This window comes from Callorhinus ursinus, unplaced genomic scaffold (genome assembly GCF_003265705.2).
Source record: "Callorhinus ursinus isolate GAN/ISIS: 27379988/994484 unplaced genomic scaffold, GSC_fseal_2.0 scaffold74, whole genome shotgun sequence".
Classification (NCBI taxonomy): Eukaryota; Metazoa; Chordata; class Mammalia; order Carnivora; family Otariidae; genus Callorhinus; species Callorhinus ursinus.
Window position 1 is genome coordinate 205,331 of NW_027397136.1, and position 6,526 is coordinate 211,856.

General features: G+C 43.2%; 1 pseudogene; it reads right to left on the bottom strand.

The window, feature by feature from the left end:
• Positions 1-412: 412 nt before the first annotated feature.
• On the bottom strand, positions 413-3,411 carry LOC112808710 (solute carrier family 2, facilitated glucose transporter member 3 pseudogene; annotated as a pseudogene).
• Positions 3,412-6,526: the final 3,115 nt, after the last annotated feature.

A 6,526-nucleotide genomic window follows, 5' to 3' on the forward strand; every position in this document is an offset into this window, starting at 1 on the left:
TTTCCCCAGGTTAGGGAAGTTTGCAGCCACTGTTCATTTGAATAAGCTTTCTGCCCCTTTAATCTCTCTTTTTGTTCTGGGACCCCTACACATTCACTTTATGGTATCCTTTAAGTCCTTTAAGCTATTTTCACTCTTTTTGCTTTTTGCTCCTCTAATTGGATGAATTCCAATGTCTTGTCTTCTAGTTTGCTGATCTTTTCTTCCAATTGATTTAGACTGATGCTCAAACTCTCTATTAAATTTTCTTTTCTTTTTTTTTGCAGAGGCAGTGTTCTTTATACATATAGAGATGAGTTTGAACACATTCTATTCAAAAGGGGGCTATAGGTACATAAAGGACACAAGTTACCAGTCATCTACTTCCACCCAGAGCAAAGTGACAGTGCACATACATTCATACTCTCTCAAGTGTGGACTACACTGCACATTTACTCATATTATCCCAAATGTATGGTCCCCTAAGGGCACTTGATGTCATACTATGCGAATATGGCAACAGAACAAGCATGCGATGACCCTTAGCAACAACATACTTCAACTAGATAATAATCGTTCAGGAAAAATCCTTTCCCAGAGCTGAGGTTACAAATTCCAAGTTAGTTTATGAACATTCTCTTCTGAACTCTTTTAAAACTATGGCTTAAAACAAAATATCAACAACTAAAATCTCCTAAAGAACAAAATGGAGAAATACAGAACCTCTACCAAGAACCACTATTTTGGGTTCCTCATTTGGAAGGTTCTCCCACCAGGTGGGTATTAGGAATACTTTAACCCCCACCCCCCACAGTGAGTCCACTATAAGGGGAAGAATTTGTTTTGTCCAGTAAGGGGAGAAAGGATATCTAGAAATAACCTTCCCTTCTCTGGACTCCAGCCAAAATTAGAACCCATCCACCACCATTAGCTATAATGCCCATCTTAATAATCCTAGATTTCAAGTAACACTACATATAATTTTAAACAAAGAAAAAAGTTCTAAAGGTAACCAGTAGCTTCTTAATATAGGCACATCACTTTTCTGAGAAATTAAACTTGAGAGTTTCCACCTGAAGGTTAAGAGGCAATGTGCAAACTTCACACACCCCATCATGTACCCTCTGAGAACACGTTATACTTCTCCCTGAATCTTCCCCTTATTGTACCTCGACCGCTCCAGTATCAAATCTTCTACCCTAGAACCTCTCTTCAAGCGCCTCCCTCCATCCTCAATTTCCTTCTGTTTTCATTATTTGGTAAAATTATTTTACACTTAAAAAAATAAATATTTATGCAATAAAACCAGAAGATAAAATAAATAAAACTCAAGTTAATTTGCTCTGCAGAGCTGTATGGAAGTGAGGAAGGTGCTCTTATTTAATCCCTCTCTGCCCTCCACACTCATATAGATCTGTTTCCTGGGAAGTCGGGGGTCGGGGAAACTGCACCTCACTCTTACTCCCCTCCCCTACTGGCCCTGGTGAGGCCCTATTAGAACCCAAGGCAGGAAGAGACGACAATGCTGTCAGATGGCAAGTGGCCAATGCCTCCTGAAATGAAGGTAGGTTCGCTTGGTCTCTACTAACTAAACAGAAGCGAATGTCCAAGAAATGAAAGGTTTCCAAAGCCATTGAAGATAAAACTAACTCCTGCACTGGGTTCCTCTGAGTGCTCATGGAGTGTGTGGGAAGAGAAAGGAATCAAGTAGCAGCATTCAGAAACAGTCCTGGGTTACAAGCTGATGAGGTCTCTCCCTCATCTGGGGAGAGGTTGCTTTTCCATGTTGGGAGGGAGGCAGGAAGGAGGCATGGCTTAGACGGTGGTGGTTTCTTTCATGGGCTGGATGCTGTTCATCTCCACGATGGGGCCTTTCTCAGCTCTGTTAGCCTCCCGAGTCTGCCCCTCGAAGGCTCGTGTGATTTCCTCAAAAGTCCTGCCATGCGTCTCAGGGACTTTGAAGAAGGTGAAGACCAAGAAGACAATGAGGAAGCCAGTGAAGATGATAAAAACATAGGCTCCTAAATAGAATGCAGCTGAAGGGAAGAGGAGTCCAACCAGGAAGTTGAAGGTCCAGTTGGGACAACCAGCCATTGCCATCGCAGCTGGGTGGGGTCCTTAGCTGAAGAGTTTGGCCACAATAAACCAGGGAATGGGGCCTGGGCCAATTTCAAAGAAGGCCACAAAGACCAAGATAGCCCCGATACAAACAAAGTTCATCCAATTATACTCATCCTTTAGGAACAATGAGATGGTCATAAAGATGGAACAAACAGCCATCCCTCCAAGGCCGGTCATATGTATAGTCCTCCTCCCTGCCCTTTCCACCAGAAACAGAGAGACAACAGTGAAGATGGTATTAACCACACCTGCTCCGATGGTGGCATAGATTGGCTCCTTAACACCTGCATCTTTGAAGATTCCTGTTGAATGATAGAACACAGCATTGATTCCAGACAGCTGCTGGGACAGCTGGAGCATGATGGAAATCATAATGGGCTGCTGGTAGCTGCGTGATCTGAAGAGCTCCAGCACCGTGGCTTGCTTCTCTTGTGCCATCCTCGTGCTCTCATCTTTTATCTCCTGGATGTCCTGAGTCACGTCCTGGGTGCCCCACAATCGCTGGAGGATCTCCCTAGCACTCTCCTCTTCCTTTCTGTTGATGAGCAAAAATCTAGGACTCTTGGGGCAAAATGGAAGGGCTGCCCTTTGCAGGACAGCTGGAATGATGGTGAAGCCCAAAAGCCAGGGCCAAAGCTCTTCAGTCCCCATGATGACTTTCAGACCAAAGATCTAGAAACCAGGATCCCAATGACGATGCCCAGCTGGTTGAGAGTGCCAAAGGCCCCCTGTAGGGCAGTGGGAGAGACCTCTCCAATGTACATGGGCACAAAACCTGTGCAGAGGCCACAGAAGAGGCCAATAACCAACCGGCCCAGGATCAGCATTTCAACCGACTTGGCTATTTTGCAGAACCCCATAAGGCAGCCACCAGCTACAGCCAAGAGGTTGACAATGAGCATTGAATTGCGCCTGCCAAAGCGGTTGACAAAGAGTCCAACGGAGAAGGAGCCAATCATACCACCAACGGAGAAGATAGCCACAGAAAAGGACCAGAGGGAAGTGAGTTACACCTCAGTGGGACGGTCGTTCAACGTCTCTTCCAGGGTGTAATTGACAAAGTCCTTTATGATCATCTCAGGAGCATGTAGTTGTAGCCAAAATGGAAAGAGCCTATTGTAGCAATGAAGATGGCAAAGATCAGAGGCGCTGTGACCTTCTGTGTCCCCATGGCCCTAATTCAATTCTTTTCCAATCTTCAACAAAGATCTAGGAGTGGGAATCCCAGAGATACCTCTTCCAGTCATCAAAGCCTCCAAAATGTCCTTCTCGGCAGCAAGTTTTATTCCTGATGCCCGGGACTGATGCACATCTCACCCTCACTCTCTATTAAATTTTCTGTTCAGTTATATTCCTCAGCTTTATGATTCCTGTTCGGTACTTTTTTATATTTCTATCTTTTTGTTGAAATTCTCACTTTGTTCATGCATTGTCTTGACCTCAGTGAGCATTTTTATGACTGTAAATTTGCACTCTCTATCAGGTAAGTCATTTATCTGTTTCATTAGATGTGTTTCTAGAGTTTTATCTTGTTCTTTTGCTTGGAACATATTTCTCTGTTAATTTTCTTTGATTCTCTGTGTTGATTTCTGTGTATTAAATAAAACAGCAACCTCTCCCAGTTTTGAAAGAAGAGTCTTATGTGGGAGATGATCACCTCACCAATTAGCCTGGCCAGTGCTCCTTGTTGTCTCTCAAATCTTTGTGATTGTTCAAGCTACCTTCTTTGCTCTTAATGGCTCCCAATAGTTGAAGGTATGCCAAGACCCATAAGTGTCCCAAAGGGAAACAGTCAATACCTAGATACAGGCTGTTTGGAAGTCAGTCAGGTAGCTGCCGGGAAAGTGTGTAGTTAGGTCCCTTCCACGGAGAAACTAGAAAGTGGGCATTTTTGTCTGTTGCCTCTCAGCTGGGCCCTGGGTGTATAATCATGGGTGAGAGTGTGGTCCTGAGCCTATTAAGAATTTCTTTGTTTTTAATAGTACCATGGGACTCCTGAATGCATGCCCCATTGGCTAGCAGAGTCAGGTAATCTGGGGGCCCATTCCTCAGGTGGCAGCCACAAAAGCTGGGCATAAGACATGCATACAAGCTCCTTCCAGGGAGATACTGGTGACTTGAAGCAGGCTAGAGGGAGAGGACAGAGGAGATGTCTGCAGGCTTTCCTTGGTCTCTGGAACGATTGCAGTTAGCCCCTAGCTTTGTGCTAAGTTAGAAGCATGACCCTCAGGCAGCAGCTTTTAAAGTATGCAGATAGACCCCTTTTATGGAAAAACTGAGAGGTGGGCATTTCTGCCTTCTCCCTCTGTACTGAGTCCTGGGGGGATAGCCAGTTAAGAACTGCTTCTTTGTTTGCTACTGTCCTGTGGGACTGCTGAATGGAAGTCCCATTGGCTATCAGAGCCAGGTGATCTGTGGATCCATCTCTCAGGTGGTACCCATAAAAGTGGGGTGCAGACATGTATACAAGCTTCATTCAGGGAGATATGGTGATTTGGGACAAGCAGGAGGTAGAAGGCAGGGGATGTGTCTACCAGCTTCCCTGGTCTTTGGAGATGACTGTATTCAGCCCCTAGATGCCTGCTAAATTAGAAGTTTTGACCCAAAGGCAACAATTTTTTTTACCTTTTTTTTTTTTTAAGTAGGCTCCATGCCCAGTGTGGGGCTTGAACTCATAACCCTGAGATCAAGAGTCTCATGCTCTACCTTAAAGAAAGAATGTAGATGGACCCTGTTCAGGGAAAGGCTGGGAGATTAGCAGGTTTTGCTGGCTCCCCCTGCACCCTAAGGTGATAGCTAGAGAGAATGCTCAGGTCTATTAATAACTGCTTCTTTGTTTCACTGTAGTCTTGTAGGTCTCATGAACTCAAGCCCCATTGGCTTTCAGAGGTAGATATTTTGGGGGCCTATCTACTGCGTGAAAATCTTAAAACCCTTCACTCCTTGAGGAGAAGCTTGGAATTAGGGGTTCCCTCCTGATTGTATGACACTGTGCTGGTAGTGGGATTTATGGTAAGAGTGTATCTCAGCCTTTCCTATCTATTCTGATATGGATATTTTCTTGTTCGCCTGATGTATAGAAATTACTCAGCCAGTTCTGGATTATTGTCAGAGGGAACTGCTCCGTGTATAGCTCTTCATTTGATGTGTCCAGGGGACGAGGGGATTCAGGAGCCTCCTATATCACCATCTTTAACCACTCCTAAGCAAGCCTAAATTCATTCTTAATAAGTAATAAAAAGTACAAAAGTGTATCCACTGAAAAATAAGTCTCCTTTTCATCTCTGTCTCCAGCCATCCAGCTCTCTTACTCAAGACAACTCTTGCTTCTTGAATATACTTACATAGGTAATCTATGCATTTCCCAGTACATGTACATACATAACATGCATATATGTCTGTATAATATTTTATTAGCATAAATGGTATGTTATTTATATATACTGTATGTAGTATATTATATACACCGTTCTGCATCATACTTCTCTCACTTAACAGTATATCCTAAGGTTCATTCCACCTGTAGCTAGATCTGTTTAAAACTCAGACCTTAACCATGTTACTACGCTACTTGAAATTCTTTAATGGGTCCACATTATCCCACAGAATGAAATTTATGCTCAAAGGTCCTCTCTAACCTGGCTCTTCCTAGTACTTCAATATTCTCTCCCACCATTCCACTGATTCCTTATGTTCTAGTAGTCAAATTGCTTGTAGTCTGCCCTCATACTCACTGTGTTATTTTACAAGTCGGAACCTTTGCAATGCCCTTCCCACCTTTCTTCACCTTAATTATATTTACTTACCCTTCAAGACAACTCAGATGTTTCTCGCGCCTTTATGCCCAGCCTGGTCCAAGGATCCCTGCATACTTATATCATAGCCATAATGATATTAGATTAAAAGTATCTGTTTCTGTGTATATTTTCATCACTTAACTGCCTCAAAGCAAGGATTACCATTTTTGGTTCATTTTTGTTTCCCCAGAGCCTAGCATCATGTCTAGCATATAGTGGAAGCTAAATAGATATTTATTGACAAGGACTGATTTGAACTATTTAACCTCCTCTCTGCTAAGATTAGAATCTTTTTTTAAGGCTGAGAATCAAGTGAAACAGTACATATTTCTAGAAATAGTGAGTTGTGATTCACAGTTTGGGATGATAAGGAAACTTTCTTGAAAAGTTGATGTGAAGATGTTGAAGGTAAGAGACAAATCCTGCATTGAAAATGGCTAATGGGCAGGAAATGAAGAAACCTAAGAAGCATCAATGAAAGGAGAGAAGGGGATTAAGGAGGAGTGCAGCAGGCAGAGGTATTAGGACCTAAATTGGACATGCTGGGATGAGGTAGCAAGAGGAGCTTATAGTAGTAGCTTCTAGTGCAGGGTCTTTGTTCACTAATAGGCAGCCTGTGTATCAATAGA